Below are 15,014 nucleotides of genomic sequence, written 5' to 3' on the forward strand. Positions count from 1 at the left end.
AGCTAATGTGAAATGGCAATGTTAGCTGAGGATATCAACTCATCGAAGTGTAGATTCTAGAGATAAGAAGGAAATATTAAATCCTTCTCCTTGGGATTACTTTTGAAGACTCTGGAAGTTTATTCCACTCTCAGGTTGGCAGAAAAGGACCTGGCAGCTGTGGAGGCTGAGTCGAAAAAGAGTCAGCAGGGTGCTTTGTGACAAAAGCATCCAACTACATTCTGGGCTGTATTAACAGAACTGTAGCCAACAGGATCAAAGAAAATATTAATTCTTTGTCTCTGGCACTCATGAGGTTGTGTTGGGAGCAATGTGTCCAGTTTTAGACAAGATAGTCACAGTTGATAAACTGTGACTTATCTGGCTCAGGGCCACTAAGCCTGTTGGGGGGCTGGGCAGCATGATATATGAGGAGAGGCTGTGGGAGCTGGGTTTGTTCAGCCTGGAGAAAAAAAAGCTTAGTGGGGCATCAATTTGCCATCTTCACATTTCTCGTAGCATGATTTAGGATGCCCAAGATGCAGTTCTGTGGGTATCAGAGTTGTCTACATTTGCAGATGCTGCATTCTTGTGTTTAATCACACAGTGGTCACTTGTAGGAACTGAAACACATGACAGTCACACTTTAGGTTTGAGTCAAAACTGAGGGGGAAAGAACAACCATTACGTGAGCAAACTGTGTGTAGGATATTGCCACTGGGCAGAGTCCCACTATGCTAGAGACAAGAAGCAGTGATTTTTTTTTGTTCACTATCTTGTCCAGCAATTTCAGGACAAGTCAGTTAATATTTGTGTCCAGAGATTCTGTACATCATTCATCTTCTATTCCTATTCTCAAGCTGGACTGACTGATTTGATGCTGTGCTGAGTGGAGTCACTTGGGATGAAGTGGTAGAACTTCCTATTGTGCAGTTGTCCTTCCCTCACCCATTCTTGAGAAGGTTTTCCACTTAGAAGGGCTGAATAACCATGGCATAGCCAGGAGCGGAAACCCAGACAGAGGACAGACAGCTGGTGAATCCCATATAAATCTGCCCAGCTGAGGCAGAGCACATGCTGGCACAGCTAACCCTGCTCCTGGTTGCAGTGATGGCTCCCACAGAGCTGACTGAAGCATCTCTGCATGTCACTTGTGGGGTTTACTCACTGCGGTGACCGGCTTGGATGGGTGTGTGCCCATTGTGAACACCAGTCAAACCACTGGTTCATAGAAGGATTGAATAAAAACTCTTGAAAAACATAAGAAAATGTTAAACAATAGCCACTGAGTACTAACAGATGTGACAGGCCATTCAAGTGTTCTTGAGGCCTTGCCTCGGCATGCAGCAGCTTTTGTACTAGCATATGGCTAAACACAATCCAGCATTTTTATTTTCTGTATCATGGGAATGTGTTACACACTCTGAAGAGGTCAGGATAAATGCTTATGTGCAAATGTGTTATAAATTTTAACCTGCTAAGAAGATCTCAATCTTGAAATTGTGCTACAATGCATTTTGGAACATTTCAGCTACATTCTGTTCACAATAAGCTTCAGTAGAATGATTGGATGTTGCATTAATGGTCCTGTACTTACTGAACATATGCCTTGAGCTTATAGGTGGGTACTTTTATTCATGTGGACGTATTTTAGAAAGCAGAAGACCAAAGGCATCATCTCAGGAGGTAGCCTTAGGCAGTCTGCTGCAGTATACTGCCTGCTGGGACAGTGCTTTTTGGGAAATAGTAATTTCACAGGCACAGCGGGAAGTTTTCCTTTCAGTAAAATCCTTTGTGCCTGTGTAGGCTGCAAGCAAATTCAGGGAGTAACACTCTCGGACATGTAGACTTCAACATGTAGACTACAGAGAAGATGCTGAGAATGCAAGAAGGAGTAGTTTGGCTGTTCTGGGCCACAGATCTCTCTGGCAGAGGTGAAGAGATTACTGGAATTCAGAGTTGTTCTGATACTTGTTTTTGTTGATGACATGTCATCCGACACAGGGCTGCAAAATGGAACCAGCTCAAAGTACAAGCCACCATATTCCTAATTTCTTTACTGTCTGACAGTGCCCTGCATTCGCTGAGCTTGAGTAAATCTGAATTGTAAGATCAAGGTAGCACTTTTTTGGTAGAAAATAATAAGAGGAGAACATAAATACTTAAGCTCACTATTCAAAATTCAGATCAAATGGAGTAATTCAATAGGTTAATGAAACATCTCTCTGAAAACACTATTACAGAACACCCAAGAAAACATCAATATCAATATCACTTAAGGTTGTTTTATCAATGCCAGAAACCTTTTCATAATGCCCTTATGTAAGGATTTCCTGGTTTATTGCTTGTATTTTAAACAAACACCTGCAATTAAAGCATGCAATTGCTAGCTTCAAAATCCCTTAATTTTACTTTTTTAATAAGTAGAGCACTTAAAGTGCCTTATGTAAGGAACAGACAAGAAGCCAGTTGTTCACCTTGCTCCCAGGCAGCTCATTTCCGGGCAGATTATCTTATGTGTTTTACGAAGTTTGACTGTAAGAAAATGTTTGCACTTCAACAGGGCAGATACGTCACTGCTATTAACACCATTTCTGGAAAAAGGAACGGCACTATACAGTTTCATGCTAAGCTGCTTTTTCTTTCTTTCTCCTGCAAATCTCTACTTTTTACCCTGAGCTGATACCAAGACTATGGGCTCAAATACCAGGCAGGTGTGGTAGGCTGGAGAAATCACTGCTGGCAATACTGCTTATCATTCAGATTAAAATGGTGCATGGACACATTTTCATAGAGAGCTTTTTGCATGTGATAAAAAGTCAGTGCTTGACATAATTGTATTAGACATTGGAAAGATGACATGGATTTTTTTCTTGATGCAAACATCAGTCATTGGCAGATTTAGTGTTCAAAAAGTAATTCTTGTCTCCCTTCTTACAGACTATCGGGCTGAGCAACTTCTAGTCACTTAGTGGCTGCACAACTCATCAAATGAGCAGGTTTGGGCTGGTAAATTCTGATGCTATTATATCGATTTTCTGAAAATGTATTAGTGTTATTAAAAAAGCCAGAAATGTCTATACAGTTGGAGACACTCCAGGAATTTTTAACAGTGCAATGGACATGCCCAAAAGCTAGCGGCTATCAAGCTAGCAAGGGGCAGATCAGGCAACTGGATACTATGTTGCATTGTTTGGGATTTCTGGGAAGTCCCTCCAAAGTCACCCATAACAGAGGCAGACTGCAACTCACTCATGTGGACCCTCACTCACCACATCACCAAATCTAGATAGTTTCAGATTTGGATGGCAGCAGACTTGTATATCTCCAAGACCTCACAGTAAACAGTCTCAGACCATATACTGAGGGGGAGGGTCAGAGGATACCCTCTGTGACCACAGCTGTGGAAAGAGACAATTCCTCACAGGCTGTTTCCCCCTCACAGTGTCTCAGATGACTCAAATACTTGCCAAAACCTGGAAACAGACAGATCCTTGCAGATACTACAGTTCTGTTGTTTGATGTGCTCTATAAGCTGCCCTAATCACTGATGTTATAGTTTTAGTTCCTTAAAGATTTTAAGATACAGCACATCTATAGAATTATTTTTGTTTCCTTGTTTGTATCTTGTTCTCTGACGCAAAAAACCCCAGGCTGAATCCACCATCAATTTTCTGTTTCACTGGACTCAAGCTACACTCTTAATTTTTGTGTATTTTTACTTCAGGTGTTTATTCCACCTACCAACAATTTCTTCATCCTAGCTAGGCTTTTCCAAGCTGATCTACCTTTGGGAAACTTGGGCTGTCCTAAGCGAATACCAGAACATGTCCTTTAATTTCATGTGTCACTTACACTCATATTCAGGCGTGACATGATTCAATACCCATCATTTCAGAGACTGACCTTGCCCATCAGAAAATGTATGAATAAAATGTGTTTTATTCTTGTTGCAAACAGACACAAAGCCCCTAGGGAAAGACTGGCTCCAGAAGCAGTGTGGCTGCTGCACACTGCGGCTGCATTCTGCACATGGGCTGAGCTGCCAGATGCACTCAATTGTCCTACCTGGAGCCATGGAATGCCAGTTGTGAAACTGCCCTCCCAGCACAATGGTAAAAATTCTGCTTATGCAAAACCAATATTTTCCAAAAAGGAGTTTAACTTTAGATTCCACAAAGCCTGCCTAGAAAGAGCTGTTTAATTTCCCTGGGGACGTTTGAGTCCCAGGATATCTATGAATGTACTTGTTCAGATAATTTAGAGCATGAGAATGTGACAGATGGTGTACAGACATGTGGAAACTCCTGAGTAAGTGCTTGCTTGGGCTGATGTGGGCAAGCAGGGACCTGTGGGGCCCCCAAACAGCCCAACCCAAAACTGCAGTATCGTGCCTCAGGGAGTCGTTCAGCATTTTGGAGGTAGCTCACCCAGGGCCAGCTGCACTGTCTGTGTGGTGACTGCCCAAATCCTTTACATCATCTCTGGCCCTTCAGCAGATCTGCTCTTATCTCTCTGTTTCACTTCATCTGCTCCTATCCCATGATGGGAATTCTCTGCTGCCTTCTGTCCCTGAAGCAATCCCGTGAGACTTAAAAAGAGATGTTCTATTAGCCTTCAGTCCTGGGTAATTTTCACCAGGTGTAATTACAGCCTGACTTCTCTCCATTCCCCCTGAAATTTTGCTTTGAAATTGTCTGACACTGCTTCCTATTAGAAAAGCCATTTTACTTCACTTGGGGTGACTGCACTTCAGAAATGAATAAAGTGATTTTTAAATGCGACCTGAAAATGCTTTCAGCTAAGGGTTACTCTGGGTTCTTTCTTTATTTTTTTCCAGAAAGAATGCAGTGGATTTGTCAGTCAACAAAGGAAATGGAAATTTAGGCATTGTATGTATACATCAGAGAGGAGTCTGATTCATGAAGGGAAAGGTGAAATAATTCCTTCTTCTTTGAAAGCTGACCTTTCCTCTGGCAAGGTAAATCCAATTACAGTAACTGCACTGATTTCATTGCAGTACCACTGGGAGCACTCTAAATCCATAAAATAAATTAGCATAAACACAAAGCACACATGACAGGTGTATGAGAAAATGTTCAAGGTTCTTTCTGTGCACTATTAATATGTTATTTATCAAAGCTGTGAGTGAAGGCTCGCAAGCGAGGGATGAGTGTTTTTAGCTACATATGACTTGTGATAGTTAAAGAACAAACATTGCTGCTTACTGCTAGGAGGGTGTTCTTTCTAGACAGCTTCTGTAAAAGAAGAATTTCTGCTCCCTGTCCATCATTGAGATTAATTCAGATCCTATTACATAAGCTTTTTGGAAACATATTTTCTCTATTTCTGTCACCTACACTTGTGATAGTTTTAGATTTCATGTTGCAATATAAAAATTTTAGTTTCTTCCAGAAACTGATTATAAAACTCTTGATAGAAAAGACTGTACAACACATGAAAAGATGTATAGTCACCTTGGTTGATAACAAATGGTAATAACAAAAAGTATGAAAAAAATCAGATAAATGCCCACATCTGCAAGTTACTTGCAAGACCAATGCTATGGTTATTTCTTAATAAGAAATTTCATAAAAGGTGATTTTAGCTTTAAGCTGTTAAAAATGTATTTGTTGATTCTTAAGTCTAACTTCAATCAAGGCTTGAATTTTAATTGTTGCCACTGGGTGAATGCATAATTAATGCAATATGCAGGTAAGGTATTTTCTGATTAATTTCTCTTATAGTTCATTTAGGAAGTCTGTTATTAAACCTAGTTACCAGGATAACAGCTGAGATTGTTACAAATACTTACCATACTAAATCATACCAAATGACAGAATGACACATACTCAAGTTAACAAATTATAACATTTTATCTCTTCGAATGATGTTAATAATGGATTATGTGTGAATATTAACCAGAAAAACTGGACATTCAATGAGTCTGTTCAGGACTGGTTTAATCACATACAAAATGTCATCTTTTGGATTAATTTATCAGAAGGAATAGAAACTGGTTCCTTTCTGAACTTTTCATTTCCACATCAGCTCATGATTGTGATCAATGTCTGTGTTGAAGTTAATGGAAACATTTCCATGTGAGCACCAAAGGCAGCTCCTGTCAACACTATTACGGCCTGTCTCCTGGAGAGAGGGGGAGAGGAGCAGCTGGCACAAGCTATTTAGAAATGCTAGCTGTGTACTGTGTGTAGAAATGCTGTTTCCTGTACTTATCACCTGCACAGAGCAGCGTTGGTCAGTCAGCGCTGCCGGGCAGAGCTGTCGGCTCCCAGCAGGCAACAAATGAATACTGAGCAGCACCTCTTAGCTCAATATAATTCAGACACCAGCAGATCCTCTGCTTGGTCTCTAGTGTAGCAACAGTAAGTGTCAGACTTACTGGCTAGAAAATCTTACTGCAAGATTCTTAATGAACAGGACAGTTTTAACAGTAAAGGAGTGCTAGTGCTGAGAGAAAGAACTGCATCCCACTTCAGAAAACTGAACCCTAAGAAAAGGGGAGAAAATCTGTCTACCTCAAAGTTCTTATCCATTGATCCAAAATTGCTAAGTACATTTTAATTGTTTATTTTTCTGGGAAATGTAAGAACTGAGCTGAATTCTTCACTTCATACCACCATGGAAAGGGAATGGAACTCTTGTAACTGGTGAATACATCAGTGTACCTGCTTGTACTTATATTGCCCACCTTGAAAGGGTCAGAGGTGGAGAACTGTGGGTTTTTTAATGCGGCCTCAGATAGTGCTGGAATGGTTCCTGCAGGTGAGTCAGGTATGGAGTCCTGATTTGGGAGCCCCAAAGCAGCCTGGCCAGAGTCTGATATCTTGTAACCTGGCAGGCTTGTACAAGCCATTAGCTGAAGAAGTCTCAAGGATCTGGATGCAGAGTGAAGGTATGCTCAGCCCGTGTTGCTACCTTCGAATTAAAAAATGTGACACCCCTCAGAGAAGGAGAGGTTATGCTTGCCCAGATGAATTTGTGTATGGCAACTCAGCTGGCAACAGACACGTTCATAATAAAATCAAACAAGTTACAATCTTAATATTCCAACAAAAGCCATTGGGGCTTCTACTCCCAAATCCTGTTCCCCAAAGCAGCATCTGCTATCCACAGTGTTTATCATTGTGTTGAAAGCAGGATAGTAAAGAGAGGTGATGCAAGGTGAATGAAAACTTATTTCACAGAAGAATGTTGCACCATGGCATTTGACCTTGACATTTAGTTTAGGCATAGCAAATAGAATTTCTTTATTTTTCTTGTATAATCTCAGGTAAACATACAACTTTGTGTAGGCTGCTTGCCTGTACAAAATTGAAAAGCTGTTTTTGTTATGTTATCTCTGAGTTTTCATTTACTAATTTAATGTTTGTACCCGCTGTCGTCTCTCTTTCCATCTTATACATTCCTTTTCCTGTATGTGTGTTAGGTATTTTCATCCCAACATTTTTGCAGGAGACAGAAAAAACAGTACTTCAGAAAATATTTTACAACACTGTTTTTATTTTTTTTTCCTGACATGTGCTAAAGTAATGAGCTCTCAGAACTCTCTGGCTAACCTTAATAAATAAGTTATGAAAATAATTCAGATTATAAAAAAGGTCCTGTGCCTGAATAAAGCAGTCTATATTAAACTCCCCCTGAATTTCTGTGGTCTGGTATTGGTGGTTTGGTTATGCCCCTGAAGTAGAGGCTTCAGCTGACCAAGTTTGCTGTGATGGAGGACACTCAGCAGGAAGGTGGCATTTCAGTCACAGCCTTTCTGAGGACGAGAGCCAATTTGCTGCCTCTGCCTTGCTGAAGACAAGTGAACCCATCCTGACAGCCCAGCAGGATTCTTGCCGGGCAAGACAGCAGGAACAGCTCCTCGTCCAGTCCAAGTTATGGCAAGATAAATGGTCCAGGCTAATGTAGAGGAGAGTTGACTCCATTTCATTTGTAAAGCTTTTGCCTTTGAACTCTCTAAATAAAAGAAAAATATATAATATATCCACACAAGGGCAGATACATATTAACATTTCAGAAGGAGATTAAGGGAGTTATCAAGAGGAAGATATTTTAACAGAAACATTTGGAGGTAATGTGTCATTGGAATAACAGTTCAGCTAAATAATAGGCATTATTCTCCAGGAGTAAGAGATAATTAGACCAGCACATACATATTACCTAGAGCACATAGAAAGTTGATTAGCTGATTGCCAGCCTGCTAACAGAAACAATGTTATCTTATTCACACATTTGCCGCTTTATTAACATTCAGCAGGAAGAAAATGGAAATGATACCATAAAATCCTCAGTTTGCATTCAGGTGTACCAACTTCTATAAAGACTGTATGTTTCAGACATCCATGCTAAACAGGTCTTGTCTGTGCTGCTTGGGAGACAAATGCTTTGGGGATTTATTTCTGCTATAAATCTGCAGAGGAAACATCATTTAAGCTAGCTATTTGTGTAGTCATTTATTACTCTAACCTGATAGATTGCTCAGCATAATCATAGCTTATTTGGACACATTTGGTATTACTTATCACATGGTCTCTGGCTTCCTAAGCAGAAACAAATGAACATTTAAAATTTCAACATTACAATGAAGACATTAGTATTCCTGTCTCTAAGGAGTTTCCTAATGGAGTCAACTCCAGAAAATACAAGAAACTGGTGGGGGATGCTAGGAAGTGGATTTGGGGTGTGTTAGGTACTCTGGGGCAGGCAGTCTTGTATATGTGGCCATTCTATGGTAAAGCAAACCTTTCTCTTCAGTGAAAATGAGGGATTTATTTAACATTTAGCATGGAGCAAGAGTAAACACACACATAATTGCCACACAGAGGTAGTAAATAGACTGTAAATTTTAGTCTAATTTTACTTCACAGTAGCTGAGTGTTAGCACAGTCAACAGGCAAAGCTGAAGGTGACAATGGTGCATATATGCATAATTTTACCCTCTGGGGAGAATGCACCTTGCATGTGAGCTGGTAAATTCCACTGAGTTTGGCTCTCCAGAGCTGGTAAACAGTATTGGCACTTGCTGGCTCTCCCTGTTTTCCTCATTGCTGGTAGGGTTCTGCAGCCTCTTCTTGGCAGCTGTGGTGATCAGCTGCAGCTGGGCAGGTGCTTTGGTGAGGCAGAGCAAGGTGCTTCCCACCAATGCAGGATCCGTAGCTCTAGGAGTAAGATGTTGTGAGGATGGCCGAGGGAGAGAAGAGAGTACAACAGCAGCATCATCTCTGGCATTTTGGCTTCGAGTAGTGTGATTCTGGAGAAAATTGCCTGATGAACCTGCCAGTTGCACATTGGTGCATTTTGCAGAGTGAGTCTGTTGTGATTGCAGCTTCTCCAGAATAGAACAGCCCTGGAGGTTCTACCAGAGGTAAAAACCAGCCCCTGGTAGAGAAATAAGGCTCCAGACACAAGGCAAGTCTCATCTACATGCCTAGCAGGAGTGTTTGGTCCAGGACAGCATACTAAATGTCATCTGAATTTAAACCTCCAGACCACATATGCTGGAGCAGTGAGGAAATCAGCACCAACTGCTTCAATTTACTGATCTGCTCCTATGGTAACGTGCTACTGGTTAATGAAGAAGCAGGCAGTGAAACCTAGGCACAGTATCTGTAAGAATTGCCTTGAGAAGAACAGTTTTTATGTACAAAGAGATATATGGTAGAGAAACAGAGTGGAATGTCAGAGGAGGGCTCAGCAGGCAGGGATGTCACAGATTGTGGACTTTGCGTGAAGGGGAGGGAGGCAGAGACAAGTCAGTGGCTGGCCAAACAAAGAACAAGCACTGTCTACATGGCCTTTGGCTGTGTTTGACTTCCCAGAGGATGCCTGCTGCCTTTGGTAGCTCTGGGCCCTGACTCACCCATGTTCTGTTCCTCAACAGCTCTCTTGAGAAGGTCAGTAGGTCAAATGATCCCTCCTGTGTCCCCATGCCTTGTACAGCCAAGGCTGCAGATCCGTGGGCTCTCATTTCTCGCTGGGCAACTTTTTGGCCTGCAGAAGCAAGGAAGTGGGCAACCCTCCTGAACAGAGAGTGCATTTCAGTGACCAAAGAGGTGAGGCTGCTCAGTGCTCGCCCAGGAGCCCTGCAAGGAGGGGCAGCTGTAAGCCCAGGCAGGCCAGCAAAGCCAGCTGGGCAGGAGCAGTGCAAAGGCTGTGGGCTTGCTGGCTTCTTGGCTGGAGCAGCCATTGTGCTGCTGCCCTATGCTGCCCTATGGACTATTTCCTAGTCCAAACACTAGGAAATAACATGTGCTAAATTAGCAAGTTATCTCATCAGAAGTCTTCTGCCTTGATTTTGCACATGAAATCTGTCATCAAGTATCTTGCAATTTACTACTAGCCCAAACATGAACCATTTATAAAACCCCTAGTGGTTTACACCTCTTAATTCACTACACAACTCACAAAACTTAATTATACTACTTAAACCTGAAGAAATTGGATAAAATTTTATGGATTTTTGTTTCAATGCATAGGGTAAAAATCAAAAATCCAGTTCCCATTTGTAGCGAAAATGACATCCCTATTATAACATGTATTTGCCAAGGAAGCAGTACAACAGAAAATCCTAAAGTTTTAATTATAACTGTTTAAAGTCCAGGGCCAGAACCTCCAAAGGAGACATTTGGTCTGCTAGGAAAAAGAGGGGCCTGCCTGCACAGGACATTTCATTTGTCAGCCCACATTTCCTCTAGTGTTACCCAGAAACTGAGTGTAACATAAACCTGCGTCTAGACGGTAAAAGGAAAATACGAAAAGAAATAGCTCTGGCTTTAGGTCTGAGTGTCTCTTTCCAAGACTTTACTCTTGGATCTGCCTGTGGTTCCCATCTTGTGGTTACTTTAGTATGAAACTGTTTAAACAAAGACTTATGGCAGGAGACCAGGCCTCCCCAGCAGCTGAGTAGAAACTGATGATTTAGAGCGAATTAGGCCAAGCCAGCAACTCTTACAAGTAAAGACAGGCTTGCAGAGAATGACTGCTGCTGTGGGACATCCTGACAAACCCGTGGTAAAAAGGGTTAAATAGACTTCTGAAAACATCTTGAATATAGAGGGAAAAGTACCTATCTGTATGTATACTGTGTTGCTGGCTGATGTTCTCTTTCCATAACAGGGAACTCCTTGATTTCACATGGTCACATGGAGGGTTTCCTAGGAAGCCTGGTGCCTCTCAGAAGCTCCTTTGACTCTTACGCCACTTTTGTTGTCATATGAAGCATCTCATGAAGAAACCTAGGATACCAGGTTTCTCAGGCTCTCAGCTTTGTTTTTTTGGACCATTTATTCTTTATAGCTAGTCTGAATCTAGATATATCCTCTTACAGTTTAAACTCTCTTTTAAACCCTCTTCTAGTTTAGAACCATTACTCCTTGTCATATTGCTACAGGCCCTATTAAAAGTCTGTCTCCATCTTCCTTATAATCCCCTTTAAGTATTGAAAGGCCACAAAAAGATCTCCCTGGAGCCTTCCCTTCTCCTGACTATTAATTTATTCTAGACATCTAGTCACTCCTTTATATTGTCCAAGCCTTTCCAATAACAGGATAAATCTCTCAATGTGAAGTCCACAGGACTGTACATAGAGGACAAATAGTACAGAGTTTTCTTAGCCCCTATTGTGGCACATCCTTTTTCCAAGTTTGCATGGATGAACACATCCATCACTTTGCAAAAGAAGTTCCTGAACTGCTCTCAGAAACTCTTTTCCTCAGCAACAAAATGTACCCATCTGTCTCCTCTGCTGTACGCCTCAGGGTCTGGGCACAAGCTTGTTATTCCAGAGCAGGAACTGGTAAACTGCCATGGGGTTATTACCATGGTATAAAAGCTCTAAGAGCAAAAACTGCTATAATCTTCTAAGTGTGTAATTTTTCTTTACAGGCAGCCATCTGCAGTGGAGTGGGTTATGTGGTGGTTTTCTGTCTCATTTCATTCAAGATGTCAAATTTTGCTTGTGAATCTGCATTCCTCTTTCATGGATTTATTGTAGCCTTTGCTGTCCCTGGATGTGTTTGTGGAAAGCTAGACTGGTAACTGCTATGAGCCCTGTGATTATAAAGCAAAATTAGTTAAGCAAGAGTCAGTAAACTTCTTTGCTCTCGAGAGCAGCAGGAGGCCCAACAAATTCTTTCAGCTGAAGCTGGCACTGACACCAGGCAAATCCATTCTGTGAACAAACAGCAAATCAGTAAAGCCTTAAAAGACAGAAGCATCCAAAACCACTGAGGACAACAGGACTGGGAGGCCAGCATTTCCTTGAATCTGACCTGCAGAACCCTGAGATCCTCAATGATGTGGAAGTCATTCCTAATTATTTTTGCTTGTATGATGTTGTAAAACAGTTAAAAAATGCTAACAGCTTGGGGAATAGCAAAAGCTGAAGATTTGCTTCTTGTAAATAACGTACATAGAATGTTTTGCCATTAGTTACAGTCTGTTTACAGAGTGAAATATTAATCATTAGAAGCTAGAAAATATTGGAGAGTGTCTCAAAAATTATTGTTCTGTTAAAAACTTCCAACGTGCTCTGTGGCATGTATTTTAGCAGAATGATTTTAATGAGAAAAGATCTCGCATCTTAAAAGTGAAACATTCCTTGGTCAATATTCCACAATGATTCTGTCAGAATTTAAAAAAAAAGTTTTTTTCTAATAGGAGCAGAATTCAGAGAATTTTCCTGCAGAACCCAAACCCATCCTGACCTGGTTTTGCTGGCAGGTAGTGCATGTTCTCAGCTTTAGATTAGATAGTTTAGACACAGCTGGAGTAGCTTTGGGACGAATTGTTTTACTTTCTTGTGCTTCAGTGTCTGTAACCATAAGCTGGGGACAATGATGGTGAGCTCCTCTGGAGCTTCTTGAACCCTCTGACTGAAACGTTAAAGATGGGTTTTCACTATTCCTATTAATACTCTTCTGTGATTGTGATATAAAGGCGAGAATTTTCCCCTGTGCAGTGCCAGGTCAAGTGTGTTTGAGGCTGTCTTCAGTTCTCATTCGGTCAGCGGCTTTAGGAGCCTGGGCACATGCTCTCAGACTTAGCTTTTCATTAGTGCTCCTTTTGATGCAAGCCTGCGAGGGCAGTGACAAGCTTGCTTCAAGCGGAGATGCAATTCCCTCAGTGCAGTGTCTCTCACAGCCTGAGGGCTCTAACCCTGCTGTACTTCATCTGGCAGATAACCTGGTGGCTGGGACAAGTGACAGGAGCTTCATCTCTGCTTGCTTTCCTCTGGCCCAATGCTGGCTTTGGGAGCCAGCTCTGGAGATACAAAGGAGGTGCAAAGTGACTGTCAGCTATACTAACTGTGTCCCCAGCACAGAGATAAATTCTGCCCTGGGTTTTAGTGCCAAGCAGTCATAGGAAGTACAGAAATGCAGAAAACAGCTCCCACGATCAGGGCCTGACTCACTGACAGTATCAACCCAGCAGGACCAGAGCATCCTCACCAGCAGGCTGAGCATCAGAAAATGCCAGTGGAGTCACAAAGACGTGTAATGTGGATGGGTTGGGCTTAATGCATGATAATGGGAAATGAAGGGAAAAGAAATTACTAAATATAGCTTATTTACAAGGTGAAGTACAGGAGATGAACATTTCTATGCAAGATGCAAATTTACATGTATATATAGAATTTGTAGTAGAGTTGATATATATAAATGTATGTTTGTGAATGTGTACATTTACTCAGTATAGCTAAATGTTAGTAACATCAATAGTAAAATCATCATTGCATTAGAAAAGTCCCCACAGAAGCACTTCTCTAGCTGCTGTGAAACAGAAATGGCTGATCTCCTGCTGGGTTTACGCAGCCTAAATATAGCTCAAAAGATGTTTCTGACACACTTGTCACCCTTTTTGGTTGTCAAATGTACTCTGAGTAAGAGTACCCTGGAGAAAGGGGTTTCTGTGCTCTCAACACGCAGTCCTATTTCTTGTGAAGTAAAAGGGAAAGCAGCCTTGAAGAATGTGAGTCATCAGATCCGTCAAGCTGAAACCACTAGGCAGCGGCACGGCAGATGGAGATGTAAATGCAACAGGCTGAAGAGACGTTAAAAAATGCGGCTTTGTCTCATCTTTCTTGTCTTTGGTCATTCAGTTTAAATAAGTCCTCTTTGGTGGGTAGGACACTAAAATTTTCCTTTCAGTTCAGCAAAGCAGTGTTTGCTATGTGCCTGCATCAGTTATCTACCCCTACATCAGCCAAGGGTAAGGTGCACTTCCTCTCTGCTTTTTTGGTCAAGGAAACACCATGTCAGAGTCACCATCCCGCCCTTAGCAACCAGTTACTGTGTTTACACTTGAGCTGGATGCCTGACATTGGCAGCCTCCAGCTTGTGAAAGCCTTGGTGCAAACCTGCTGGAACACAACTCGTAAAGATGAGTAAAGAGGGTGTTCTCTGAGTTTAGCTTGTCCCAGGGATGAGGAAAGATATGTGATTTCCTTTCGTTCTTTAAGTAGGTCCAGTCAAGTCTGATATTGATTTCTACAAGGGCAGCAACAGATCCTAAATCAATAGGAACTAGCAGTATCACAGAGAATGACAGTTTGTCCACAGGCACTTGAGTCCTGCTCTTGAATGATTAGGCAACATGTGAACCTCAGTGGGCAACTTCCCAGGAAACACCACCCTCATCAGATCAGTAAGGGTACATGCCTGAGAATCCACCTCTGCATTTTCTGCATAATGAAATTCCTTTCAATTACTGAATTTTTCTGTTTTCAAAACACTACACAGAGTTCAGTTCCTCAGTTTTGAGACAATCTGCTTTGCCTGACACTGGTACTTACGTGTATTGGTGTATCACTTCAGCTACAGACCCGTACAGCTGACCTACGTAATTGTACCAAGTGGAGAGTGAGTGGGCAAGCCCAAGGATCGCCCCCCCTGCCATCTCTAACACTGTCAGCTGAGCTGCTGCAGCCAGCAAGAAATTCACCACACTGACTACTGACAATTGAAAGTACAGTGGCATAAGGGAGTTACATCACTTTAAAACTGGCCTCA

The sequence above is a fragment of the Corvus moneduloides genome, chromosome 4, assembly GCF_009650955.1.
Source record: "Corvus moneduloides isolate bCorMon1 chromosome 4, bCorMon1.pri, whole genome shotgun sequence".
In the NCBI taxonomy this organism is placed as follows: domain Eukaryota; kingdom Metazoa; phylum Chordata; class Aves; order Passeriformes; family Corvidae; genus Corvus; species Corvus moneduloides.